The 12,035-nt window shown below is 48.3% G+C and overlaps 5 pseudogenes; all 5 read left to right on the top strand.

Annotated features, from left to right (window-relative positions):
* The first annotated feature begins 2,666 nt into the window (after positions 1-2,666).
* On the top strand, positions 2,667-2,786 carry LOC141268089 (5S ribosomal RNA; annotated as a pseudogene).
* Positions 2,787-3,739: 953 nt separating this feature from the next.
* Positions 3,740-3,858, top strand: LOC141267983 (5S ribosomal RNA; annotated as a pseudogene).
* Positions 3,859-4,478: 620 nt separating this feature from the next.
* Positions 4,479-4,598, top strand: LOC141269582 (5S ribosomal RNA; annotated as a pseudogene).
* Positions 4,599-5,530: 932 nt separating this feature from the next.
* On the top strand, positions 5,531-5,639 carry LOC141268708 (5S ribosomal RNA; annotated as a pseudogene).
* A 606-nt stretch (positions 5,640-6,245) lies between these two features.
* Positions 6,246-6,365, top strand: LOC141269255 (5S ribosomal RNA; annotated as a pseudogene).
* The last annotated feature ends 5,670 nt before the right edge of the window (positions 6,366-12,035 follow it).

Raw genomic sequence — 12,035 nt, 5'->3', positions numbered from 1 at the left:
AGAGAATCACAGTTCTGACTGAGAATTAACTCATTCTGTGGAGAGATGGATCTTTGCACTGGCTGATATGGCTTATAACATATATGAAATCTTCTGCGTATTTGATAGAGTTCACTATGGGGATGACTCAGTCTAGGAGAGTTTGATATTGGCTTTTGGTAAGATTTTACCTTTCCTGGTTTTATAAATTTAGCTTGATTTATTTTCTTTTCACGATTCTCATGTTTTCTAACAAAATCCAGCATCTGCGCACATTCAAATAATGAATTTTTTTGTGATGCCTTAACTTGGGAAACTGAATTTAGGAATTTGAATTTTTGTACAAAAGTTGTTATCATATGTTGTACTTTTCCATTTTTGATGAGAGCTTTGTACAACCGTTCAAATATGGACATGAATGTATATGTACATTCCTTCCTACCAATCCTTAGTTTCTGCAGATCTTCTATGTTGGGAAAATCCTTTGTGACACAATAAATCAAATATCTTAATCTGTCCGAATCATTTTCCCATCCATTAGGAGAGTCATTTTCACAGGGCATTAAATGTAAACGTCTGGACAATGTCACAGGAATCCATATTTTAAATAATTGATTCCTCTCCTCATTGGATAAATCAAACTTATCAGAGAAGCTCTCAAATGTCTCTGAATTTCTACAGGCATGGATTTTGACATCATATTTTGGCATGATTTTGTATAATTTCAGAAAATTTTTCCTCATTTTAATTTGGAGTTGAGCCTGGGTAATTCCAAAATTCTCTGATATTTTTAGTGGCTCTTGTACGTCCGTTACTCCTACGTCACTCACGTCTCCTCCCACATCACCTAGTATGTCGGTTTCTCGTATGTCAGTCATGTCTCCTCCCATGTCAGGTTTCTGTATGTCCGTCTCTTGGTCAGACCCAAGGTCACCTTCAGTTACAGACACGTGTCTTACTTCTTGTTCATTTTCCACATTACAGTCAGAATCAGTATCACCGTCTGACACTTCTACACTATTTTCCTGCTTAGAAATCTCTAACACAAGACTATGAAAAAAATCTACCAAATGTAGAATATTTCTCAATTTCTGTTTGTCTCTATTTACCAATTTAGAAGTTAACTGTAAATTCTGCAATTCACATTCTTTGCATAAACTGAGCCACAAAACTTCTATGTCATCTCCTACATTAAATTTGAAATTAATATTACTTTGTTTAGCAAAAGAAGAAATTATATCCATATTTTGCTTACCTTAAGATTCCTTGGCTTCTCTTTATCAGCACGTCCTGTCTTCAGTTCGTCTGATTCTTTTCCTGTATGATTCTGTTCCTTGATAGTACCTCTGCTTCCTGTCTTTCCTCAGTCTGTAGGTCCTTTCTGCTTCTCGTGACAAACTAGTGAATTTACTGACACGTGAACAACAGCTGTTCAGCTCGTCAGGACTCCCCCCTTGTTCACGGAAGAAATTCACTTACTTAATTTAAAAAACAAAAAAACAGGACTGGCTGGCTCACCATTGTAAAATAATACTCTTCCTGTATTATTTTTTTCTACTGAGGACTTTTCAAAGTATCAATATCACGATATTCTTATAAAAAAATGTATCTATTTATTCTTGGATTGTCCATTAAAAAGAATCAGATTGCAGCAGGTACATACAATAATTAGTTATAAAGTAATTGTCCATTTGTCCATAATTAGCTTAATTGTTGAGATTCACCCATCTTTCCTTGGATCCTGGCTGGTAAATCATGTCTTTGTCCAGCATGTGTCCAGGCCTACATGTCATCTGCTTCTCAGCATGAAGATTTTGTGTCTTGTGGGGTGGGCAGAGCAAGAGAGCCCCCCCTTTCTGTACCATGGGCTTTCATAGCCAGTCGTATGGACACCTGTTCTACATATGGTAGTGAACCAAAAGTACACACACAAATAGCGCATGTCAACTAGACACGATGGCTGAGGCATAGAACTCAGAAAAAAGATTATCGATTAACATTCCAAATGAATTTCCATAATTAACCATTTAACAGAGACCACCTGGGAATGCCAGATGCTGTAGGCTTTTGCTTTTTCCTTCCTTCCACCAGCAGGGGGCACTCTCTTTTATGCCTTTTTTCCATTCCCCTTCACAAGTGCACACATTCATTCTCTTTTCTTTTTTTCATTTGCTTTCTCTCTTGCGCTATTTCATCTCTGCAAAATACCAGCATCCTTCTGATCACCGTGGGCCTCCAGCATTGTTGCTTCTTTACTTTTAATACTAGGCTCCTTTTCACCAGGACCAGCGTCTCCCGGGTGGCTGGAGGCAACCACCGGTAACCCCAAGTAGAAGACCTTTGCAGGCAACACGACCCTCCCCGCTGAAGAGCAGCTCAAAGTCACTGGCAACCATCTCACCCTCTTCCTTCATTCACCCCTGGACGTCTCGCTCCGCCCCCAAGTTACGGGTCCAGCTTGCTCTTTCTGTCACATTACCGCGATGAAGGGTTTAGCCTGCAGGAGACCCTGAGCCGAGCCATTTTTGAAGAAACCTGATGCGGCGGGTGAATCACTGCTAAACAAACCACACCTGTAGGGATGGCACAGCCTTTGCAAGGACCCTTCGGAGCCCGCCCCATCACGGCCAGATTGCTCGCCATCAAGCGATTCTGAGAAAGGCTGGCCGGGCGATGGATAGAGCAGCGTCTACTGGCCATACCACCTTGGATACGCCCGATTTCGTCTGATCTCGGAAGCAAAGCAGGGCTGGGCTCAGACAGTACTTGAATGGGAGACCACCTGGGAACACCGGGTGCTGTAGACCATTTTGATGACGTTTTGCCCTACTGCCCAGCTCAGCTAGCATGGAACGGCGCCTTGCCGGACACCGACCTTAAGTACCTTAGATGATGGAAGCCCCAAGGCCTCTGAATCAGTTGGCAGCTAAGTACGCTACACCGCTGCCCTTCACGCAGGCCTGACACCGAGCTCCTTACCACGGCTAGGAGTGCTTATTGACTCCGCAGCTCGCCGTGTGGAAATGATGGCGTTAAAAGCACCCGGGGCCGTGAAGGGGCCAGACTTTCAGCAGATGCCCAGGGAAGGTTTTGGATGCCGGCCGCCTAGCGAGGGCCAGCAGAAGTAACATGTTTCTCTGCAAAGAAGCTTGTGTAACCAAGCCAGACGACTGCCAAAGAGCTAACCTCAGTGCAAGGAAGGCAAGGAAGGTAAGGAAGGTAAGGAAGGAATTGGGGAGGGGGGTGGGTGATTCCTGCTAGGGCCCTGAAATCATAAAACAGGCAGGAGAGTCTGACGCATGGTGACGGAGCGGTTGTAGGGGCAGATAGGCGGTGTTGTCACGTGCGAGCACGTGTGCATGCTGGCTTGTGTGTGAGAGTGCGCTTCCTAGGTGTGGCGCGCTGCAGACAGTCAAGGGGATTGTTCCCTTTCATTAAAAGTTAATCCCCGGCTGCAGGCTATTAGAAAGCAACTAACCGCGCTCTACTCACCCTACCCGGGTCTACCGGTGAGTCTCGCCTCTGCTCCCGGCCTGTGGCATTGGCCGTGAAGCTGACGTTCCGTCGACAGCGCTGCAGCCGATCAGTGAGCTCAGCGGCTCTGAGTGGGGCGTTGTGTCTACAAGACCTTTTAAGGAAGCCAGCAAAAAAATTGAAGAGAAGGGAAAGCACAAAAGGACCTGGTCTTGCTGAGCACTGGAAAGGGCAGCCGGCAGCCAGACGTCAAAGTAGAAAAGCAGCAAGTGAGAGGCCTGTCTCAGGCTACGGCCACACCACCCTGAACATGCCCGATCTCGTCTGATCTCAGAAGCTAAGCAGGGCTGGGCCTGGTTAATACTTGGATGGGAGACCGCCTGGGAATACTAAGTGCTGTAGGCTTTGCTTTTTCCTTCCTTCCACCAGCAGGGGGCACTCTCTTCTATGCCTTTTTTCCATTCCCTTTCACAAGTGCACACATTCATTCTCTTTTCTTTTTTTCATTTGCTTTCTCTCTTGCGCTATTTCATCTCTGCAAAATACCAGCATCCTTCTGATCACCGTGGGCCTCCAGCATTGTTGCTTCTTTACTTTTAATACTATGCTCCTTTTCACCAGGACCAGCGTCTCCCGGGTGGCTGGAGGCAACCACCGGTAACCCCAAGCAGAAGACCTTTGCAGGCAACACGACCCTCCCCCCTTAAGAGCAGCTCAAAGTCACTGGCAACCATCTCACCCTCTTCCTTCATTCACCCCTGGACGTCTCGCTCCGCCCCCAAGTTACGGATCCAGCTTGCTCTTTCTGTCACATTATCGCGATGAAGGGTTTAGACTGCAGGAGACCCTGCGCCGAGACATTTTTTAAGACACCTGAAGCGGCGGGTGAATCACTGCTAAACAAACCACACCTGTAGGGACGGCACAGTCTTTGCATGGACCCTTCGGAGCCCGCCCCGTCACGGCCAGATTGCTCGCCACCAAGCAATCCTGAGAAAGGCTGGCTGGGCGATGGATCGAGCAGCGTCTACTGGCCATACCACCTTGGATACGCCCAATCTCGACTGATCTCGGAAACAAAGCAGGGCTGAGCTCGGACAGTACTTGGATGGGAGACCTCCTGGGAACACCAGGTGCTGTAGACCATTTTGATGACGTTTTGTGCTACTGCCCAGCTCGGCTAGCATGGAACGGCGCCTTGCCGGACACCGACCTTAAGTAACTTAGATGATGGAAGCGCCAAGGCCTCTGAGCCAGTTGGCAGCTAAGTACGCTACCCCGCCGCCTTCACGCACGCCTGACACCGAGCTCCTTTCCACGGCTAGGAGTGCTTATTGACTCCACAGCTCGCCGTGTGGAAATGATGGCGGTAAAAGCACCTGGGGCTGTGAAGGGGCCAGGCTTTCAGCAGGTGCCCAGGGAAGGTTTTGGATGCCAGCCGCCTAGCGAGGGCCAGCAGAAGTAACATGTTTCTCTGCAAAGAAGCTTGTGTAACCAAGCCAGACGGCTGACAAAGAGCTAACCTCAGTGCAAGGAAGGCAAGGAAGGAATTGGGGAGGGGGGGGTGATTCCTGATAGGGCCCTGAAAACATAAAACAGGCAGGAGAGTCTGACGCATGGTGACGGAGAGGTTGTAGAGGCAGATAGGGGGTGTTGTCACGTGCGAGCACGTGTGCATGCTGGCTTGTGTGTGAGAGTGCGCTTCCTAGGTGTAGCGCGCTGCAGACAGTCAAAGGGATTGTTCCCTTTCATTAAAAGTTAATCCCCGGCTGCAGCCTATTAGAAAGCAACTAACCGTGCTCTACTCACCCTACCCGGGTCTACCGGTGAGTCTCGCCTCTGCTCCCAGCCTGTGGCATTGGCCGTGAAGCTAACGTTCCGTCGACAGCGCTGCAGCCGATCAGTGAGCTCAGCGGCTCTGAGTGGGGCGTTGTGTCTACAAGACCGTTTAAGGAAACCAGCAAAAAAATTGAAGAGAAGGGAAAGCACAAAAGGACCTGGTCTTGCTGAGCACTGGAAAGGGCAGCCGGTAGCCAGACGTCAAAGTAGAAAAGCAGCAAGTGAGAGGCTTGTCTCTGCCTACGGCCACACCACCCTGAACACGCCTGATCTCGGAAGCTAAGCAGGGTCGGGCCTGTTTAGTACTTTGATAGGAGACCGCCTGGGAATACCAGGTGCTGTAGGCTTTTGCTTTTTCCTTCCTTCCACCAGCAGGGGGCATTCTCTTCTATGCCTTTTTTCCATTCCCTTTCCCAAGTGCACACATTCATTCTCTTTTCTTTTTTTCATTTGCTTTCTCTCTTGCGCTATTTCATCTCTGCAAAATACCAGCATCCTTCTGATCACCGTGGGCCTCCAGCATTGTTGCTTCTTTAATTTTAATACTAGGACCAGCGTCTCCCGCGTGGCTGGAGGCAACCACCGGTAACCCCAAGCAGAAGACCTTTGCAGGCAACACGACCCTCCCCCCTGAAGAGCAGCTCAAAGTCACTGGCAACCATCTCACCCTCTTCCTTCATTCACCCCTGGACGTCTCGCTCCGCCCCCAAGTTACGGGTCCAGCTTGCTCTTTCTGTCACATTACCGCGATGAAGGGTTTAGCCTGCAGGAGACCCTGCGCCGAGACATTTTTGAAGACACCTGATTCGGCGGGTGAATCACTGCTAAACAAACCACACCTGTAGGGACGGCACAAACTTTGCATGGACCCTTTGGAGCCCGCCCCGTCACGGTCAGATTGCTCGCCACCAAGCGATCCTGAGAAAGGCTGGCCGGGCGATGGATCGAGCAGCTTCTACTGGCCATACCACCTTGGATACGCCCGATCTCATCTTATCTCGGAAGCAAAGCAGGGCTGGGCTCGGACAGTACTTGGATGGGATACCTCCTGGGAACACCGGGTCCTGTAGACCATTTTGATGACGTTTTGCCCTACTGCCCAGCTCGGCTAGCATGGAACGGCGCCTTGCCGGACACCGACCTTAAGTAACTTAGATGATGGAAGCCCCAAGGCCTCTGAGCCAGTTGGCAGCTAAGTACGCTACCCTGCCGCCTTCACGCAGGCCTGACACCGAGCTCCTTGCCACGGCTAGGAGTGCTTATTGACTCCGCAGCTCGCCGTGTGGAAATGATGGCGTTAAAAGTACTCAGGGCCGTGAAGGGGTCCAGGCTTTCAGCAGGTGCCCAGGGAAGGTTTTGGATGCCGGCCGCCTAGCGAGGGCCAGCAGAAGTAACATGTTTCTCTGCAAAAAAGCTTGTGTAACCAAGCCAGACGGCTGCCAAAGAGCTAACCTCAGTGCAAGGAAGGCAAGGAAGTTGCGGAAGGAATTGGGGAGGGGGTGGGGTGATTCCTGCTAGGCCCCTGAAATTATAAAACAGGCAGGAGAGTCTGACGCATGGTGACGGAGAGGTTGTAGGGGCAGATAGGGGGTGTTGTCACGTGCGAGCACGTGTGCATGCTGGCTTGTGTGTGAGAGTGCGCTTCCTAGGTGTGGCGCGCTGCAGACAGTCAAAGGGATTGTTCCCTTTCATTAAAAGTTAATCCCCGGCTGCAAGCTATTAGAAAGCAACTAACCGCGCTCTACTCACCCTACCCGGGTCTACTGGTGAGTCTCGCCTCTGCTCCCAGCCTGTGGCATTGGCCGTGAAGCTGACGTTCCGTCGACAGCGCTGCAGCCGATCAGTGTCTACAAGACCTTTTAAGGAAGCCAGCAAAAAAATTGAAGAGAAGGGAAAGCACAAAAGGACCTGGTCTTGCTGAGCACTGGAAAGGGCAGCCGGCAGCCAGACGTCAAAGTAGAAAAGCAGCAAGTGAGAGGCTTGTCTCTGTCTATGGCCACACCACCCTGAACATGCCTGATCTCATCTGATCTCGGAAGCTAAGCTGGGTCGGGCCTGGTTATTACTTGGGTGGGAGACTGTAAAATAATACTCTTCCTGTATTATTTTTTTCTACTGAGGACTTCTCAAAGTATCAATATCACGATATTCTTATAAAAAAATTTATCTATTTATTCTTGGATTGTCCATTAAAAAGAATCAGATTGCAGCAGATATATACAATAATTAGTTATAAAGTAATTGTCCATAATTAGCTTAATTGTTGAGATTCACCCATCTTTCCTTGGATCCTGGCTGGTAAATCATGTCTTTGTCCAGCATGTGTCCAGGCCTACATGTCATCTGATTCTCAGCATGAAGATTCTGTGTCTTGTGGGGTGGGCAGAGCAAGAGAGCCCCCCCTTTCTGTACCATGGGCTTTTATAGCCAGTCGTATGGCACACCTGTTCTACATATGGTAGTTGATATGGAATAACGTCTCAGTCTCCCAAAGGATGAGTGCACACACTATCTCTGCAGATTAAAGAAAGTTTTATTGTAGCCACAAGAGCTCTGATCAATATTAGAACAGAACTGCCTCCATTGTATTGGGGCACAATTCTTATAGTATAAATTGTGGGTTGTACATAGTAGGTGGGACATAGGAAGATTATAACATAACCAATCATCTTACAATATAAACAACTAGCATCCAATCATTAGTAATCAGGCGATTACATAAAATGCTTACCTATGTACTTATATAATTACTTGATGCAATGTACCTGTTTTGTTGGTCAATGTGCTTTCCCTAGATCAACCTGACCTCAAAAGGGCATTTTGACTAAGATAAGCAACCCCTGCAAATTCCACAGTGGCTTGGGTAAACTTTACATCTTTGCTTAGAGATTATTGATTAATCTTATTATAATTTAGTTGTTTAAGCAGCATATTTTACTACATTGGTTTATAGGAGTGTTAAAGGGTTATATTAAAAGAGATTAATTGATATGGTTTACTAATTTTCCTATCATTTTCCTCTCTCTGATAATAATATTATCACTTGTCACTTACACCTCTACATCAAAGTAATAGTATCTTCTGCCCTCTCTCCGAAAAGGAGGGGGAGGAGCAAGGAGAGGTATTTCAGAATTTTCATTTGCCGGAAGGAGATGAACGTTTAAGACGTTCTTGGGTCTTCGGATTTTGTTTATGGCCCACTTACATAATTTTATGAGCAATATGATGATGAAAGCAAACAGACAAATTTGTAGGAACATGTGACCTACACCGACAATCCATCCTCCTATACCTTTAAACCAGTTAGCAGGGTTCAACCATTGTAACCAACTGCTAAAAATGGTTTCATCATCATGGGAATGTTCTTCTCTGAATCTTTCTTTTAATTCCATGGCTTTGGCGATGTGTTTATCTACTCTGACTGAAAAATTGGCATCTACATAGTTGCAACAGGCAGGACCGATTATCTGACACATACCTCCTTGACTGGCCGTTAAATAGTCCAATACTATAGTATGTTGATTTAGTACTTTTGCATGAAACCGAGTTTGATTGTTTAGTATTAGGATGGCATCGAATACTTCATCTGTGACATTATCAAACAATTCTGCTAATTGTTCAATGTTATGAGAATTGTGGATAGCCAATCCTGTAATTGTGAGAGTGAGTCCAAACTTTGTGTACCATGGAGTGTGTATCAAAGGCTGGGTTTTAGCTCTTCTCTTCTGCATCATATGTCTTGGTATCTGATCAAGGTCTATCTCATCATGGGCGATGGTCCATGTAGCTAGGGTCAATCTTGCTAGGGTACATGTACCAACACCATCATAAGGTAGAAATTTGTAAGCAAAAGTTCCACAAACATAATACATATTTTCTGGAAGAATGATATGTTCTCCACCTAAATGGGATAGTAACCTATAAGAAATTTCAGATGCATACCATATCAGGGGTTGTAACCTCGGGGACGGGCACCAGGGGTGTCTTAGTATTCCTCTTACTGTTTGATTGCATGTATTCGTATCTTCATTATATCCTGAACTATTTATTAAATCATGCAACAAACCTGATGTTCCTTCGGTTAATTTGTATACTAGGCCCCCGAATAGAGTAGATCCTTCATTATTTTCTGATGTATAGGGGACATGACTTGGTAGAAATATAACCTGTAATGATTCTAGATTAACAGGTATGGATCCCAACTCATTATTTGTAATATTAATTCTATTACATCGTATGCTGGTAGATCCTGGACCACATACAGCTATGCTGTGGGGTGTAATGAGGGATAGATCTCGAATCGCTACCCACCATGGTGGAGCTGTCCATCCTGCTATTGGAAGGGACACACGAGTGTTGTTATATCGTGAAGCACTTAGATTTGTGGGGAATGTGAAAGTTTCTTCCAATGACAGGATAAGTTCCTCCATTGGTACAGGAGTAGCTAAGAAAGGCATAGATTTTGAGGATATTGGTGAATGAGTGTGTAACGGGTCTGGGAGGCGGAACCTCTACTATACAAGGGGGCGGTCCTTGTAAGGGAGCGGGTGGCGACCAGGGTAGACGGGCAGGCAGTCACAGCAGGTGACTGGGACAGTCTCTGAATGAACGGACAGGAGGTCACGGCAAGTGACCGGGGCAGTCTCTGGATGAACGGGCAGGAAGTCACGGCAAGTGACCGGGGCAGTCTCTGGATGAACGGGCAGGAGGTCACAGCAAGTGACCGGGGCAGTCTCTGGATGAACGGGCAGGAGGTCACGGCAAGTGACCGGGGCAGTCTCTGGGTAAAGGATTGGTACGACCTGTGGCGGCAGATGATAGACGTGAGCTCCCAGGTGAGCAGGCGAGAGTCTCTGGATAATCGGGTGGTCACAGCATGTGACGGCAGAGCCTCCAGGAAGACCAACAGACAGGTAGCAGATGAGCGCTCCCAGGTGAGCAGGCAGGAGTCTCTGGACAGGCGGGTGGTCACAGCACGTGACGGCAGAGCCTCCTGGTAGGCTAGCAGACAGGCAGCAGATGAGCGCTCCCAGGTGAGCGGGCAAGCTGGTCTTTAGACAGACTGACAGGAGTTGGAAGGCAGACCGTCGGACCTCAGGCTAGCAGGCAGGTAGCAGGATAACAGGCAGGAATTAGACAGCAGACTGGAAGGAATCTGGCAGGTATCTGGCAGGTAACTGGAAACGGGACCTGAGGGCTGAAGCAGAGTAGTGAACAGTGCTACAACATTGCTCGGGCACCTCCATTTTGGAGGAGGTGCCTTTTATATGGGAGGTCCTCCGGCAATTGGCCGGGGACTCCTTAGGACGGCGCGCGCGGTCCCTTTAAGAGAGGGGGAGCGCGCGCGCGCCCTAAGCACACTGCCGGGGAAGGAGCGCGTGCCGGAAGCAGCGGGGAGAGAAGCGCTGGAGGACGCCGCGCCAGGAGCGGGGAGGTGAGAGGGACGGCGTCTCTGCCTAGAACGGGGCAGAGACGCCGATGCTACAGTACCCCCCCCTTTAGGCCCCCTCTTTTTTTGGTCAGAAAGAAATTTCTCAAGGAGAAGCGGGGCGTTGATGTTCTCCCTGGGTTCCCAAGTTCTCTCCTCAGGACCAAACCCCTTCCAATCTACCAGAAAAAAGGTTTTTCCTCTTACCCTCTTGGAGGCCAGAATACTCTCTACCTCAAAGATGTCATCAGCGGAAACCGGAGCAGGAGGGGCACCTGGATTTTTGGAAAAAAAGTTAAAGACAACGGGTTTGAGGAGAGATACGTGGAAGGAGTTGGGGATCCGTAGGGTGGCCAGGAGTTTTAATTTGTAGGCCACAGGGTTAATTTGCCTGAGGACTTCGAAGTGGCCGATGAATCGAGGACCCAACTTGTAGGAGGGTACTTTGAGCCACACATGTTTGGATGAGAGCCAAACCTTGTCTCCCGGACGGAATTGGGGCGGATCCAGACGTCTCTTATCAGCATATCTCTTCATCCGCTCAGAGGAGAGAAGAAGAGCGGACCTGGTGCTCTCCCAAATAGTAGAAAATTCGCTGACAAGAGACTCCGCAGCAGGGTTGTCCACAGAAACGGAGACAGGAAGTGGAATCCGGGGATGTTGGCCACCGACTATAAAGAACGGGGATTTGGAAGAGTACTCGCTCTCATGGTTGTTATAAGAGAACTCGGCCCATGGTAGGAGATCCACCCAGTCCGAGTGGTGAGCATCAACGAAGTGCCAGAGGTAGCTGGACAAGATCTGATTGATCCACTCCACTTGACCATTGGACTGAGGGTGGTAAGCAGAGGAGAAATCCAGGGTAATGTCCAGAAGCTTACATGTGGCTCTCCAGAAGCGAGAGGTGAACTGAACCCCACGATCCGACACGATGTGGAGGGGCAGACCATGGAGACGGAAGATGTGGCGGATAAAGTCTTTAGCCAGCTCGGGTGCAGACGGAAGACCAGGCAGGGGAATGAAGTGGGCCATCTTAGAAAAACGGTCAGCGACAACCCAAATGACAGTACAACCGGCAGAAACTGGAAGGTCGGTGATAAAGTCCATAGCGATGTGTTGCCAAGGAGCAGCAGGTAGGGGAAGGAGCAGGAGATGGCCGGCAGGTAGATGTCGGGGAACTTTGTTACGGGCACAGGATGAACAGGCCGCGACGAAGTCTACCACGTCCTTACGCAGGGTAGGCCACCAGTAATGCCGGGTAATAAGTTGGAAGGTCTTCTTTTGGCCAGCATGGCCAGCTAGTTTAGAAGAATGT

Source organism: Phyllobates terribilis, unplaced genomic scaffold (genome assembly GCF_046119375.1).
Source record: "Phyllobates terribilis strain yellow unplaced genomic scaffold, ASM4611937v1 Scaffold_4__5_contigs__length_816908805, whole genome shotgun sequence".
In the NCBI taxonomy this organism is placed as follows: Eukaryota; Metazoa; Chordata; class Amphibia; order Anura; family Dendrobatidae; genus Phyllobates; species Phyllobates terribilis.
This window is presented reverse-complemented; position numbering and strand designations above follow the sequence as displayed.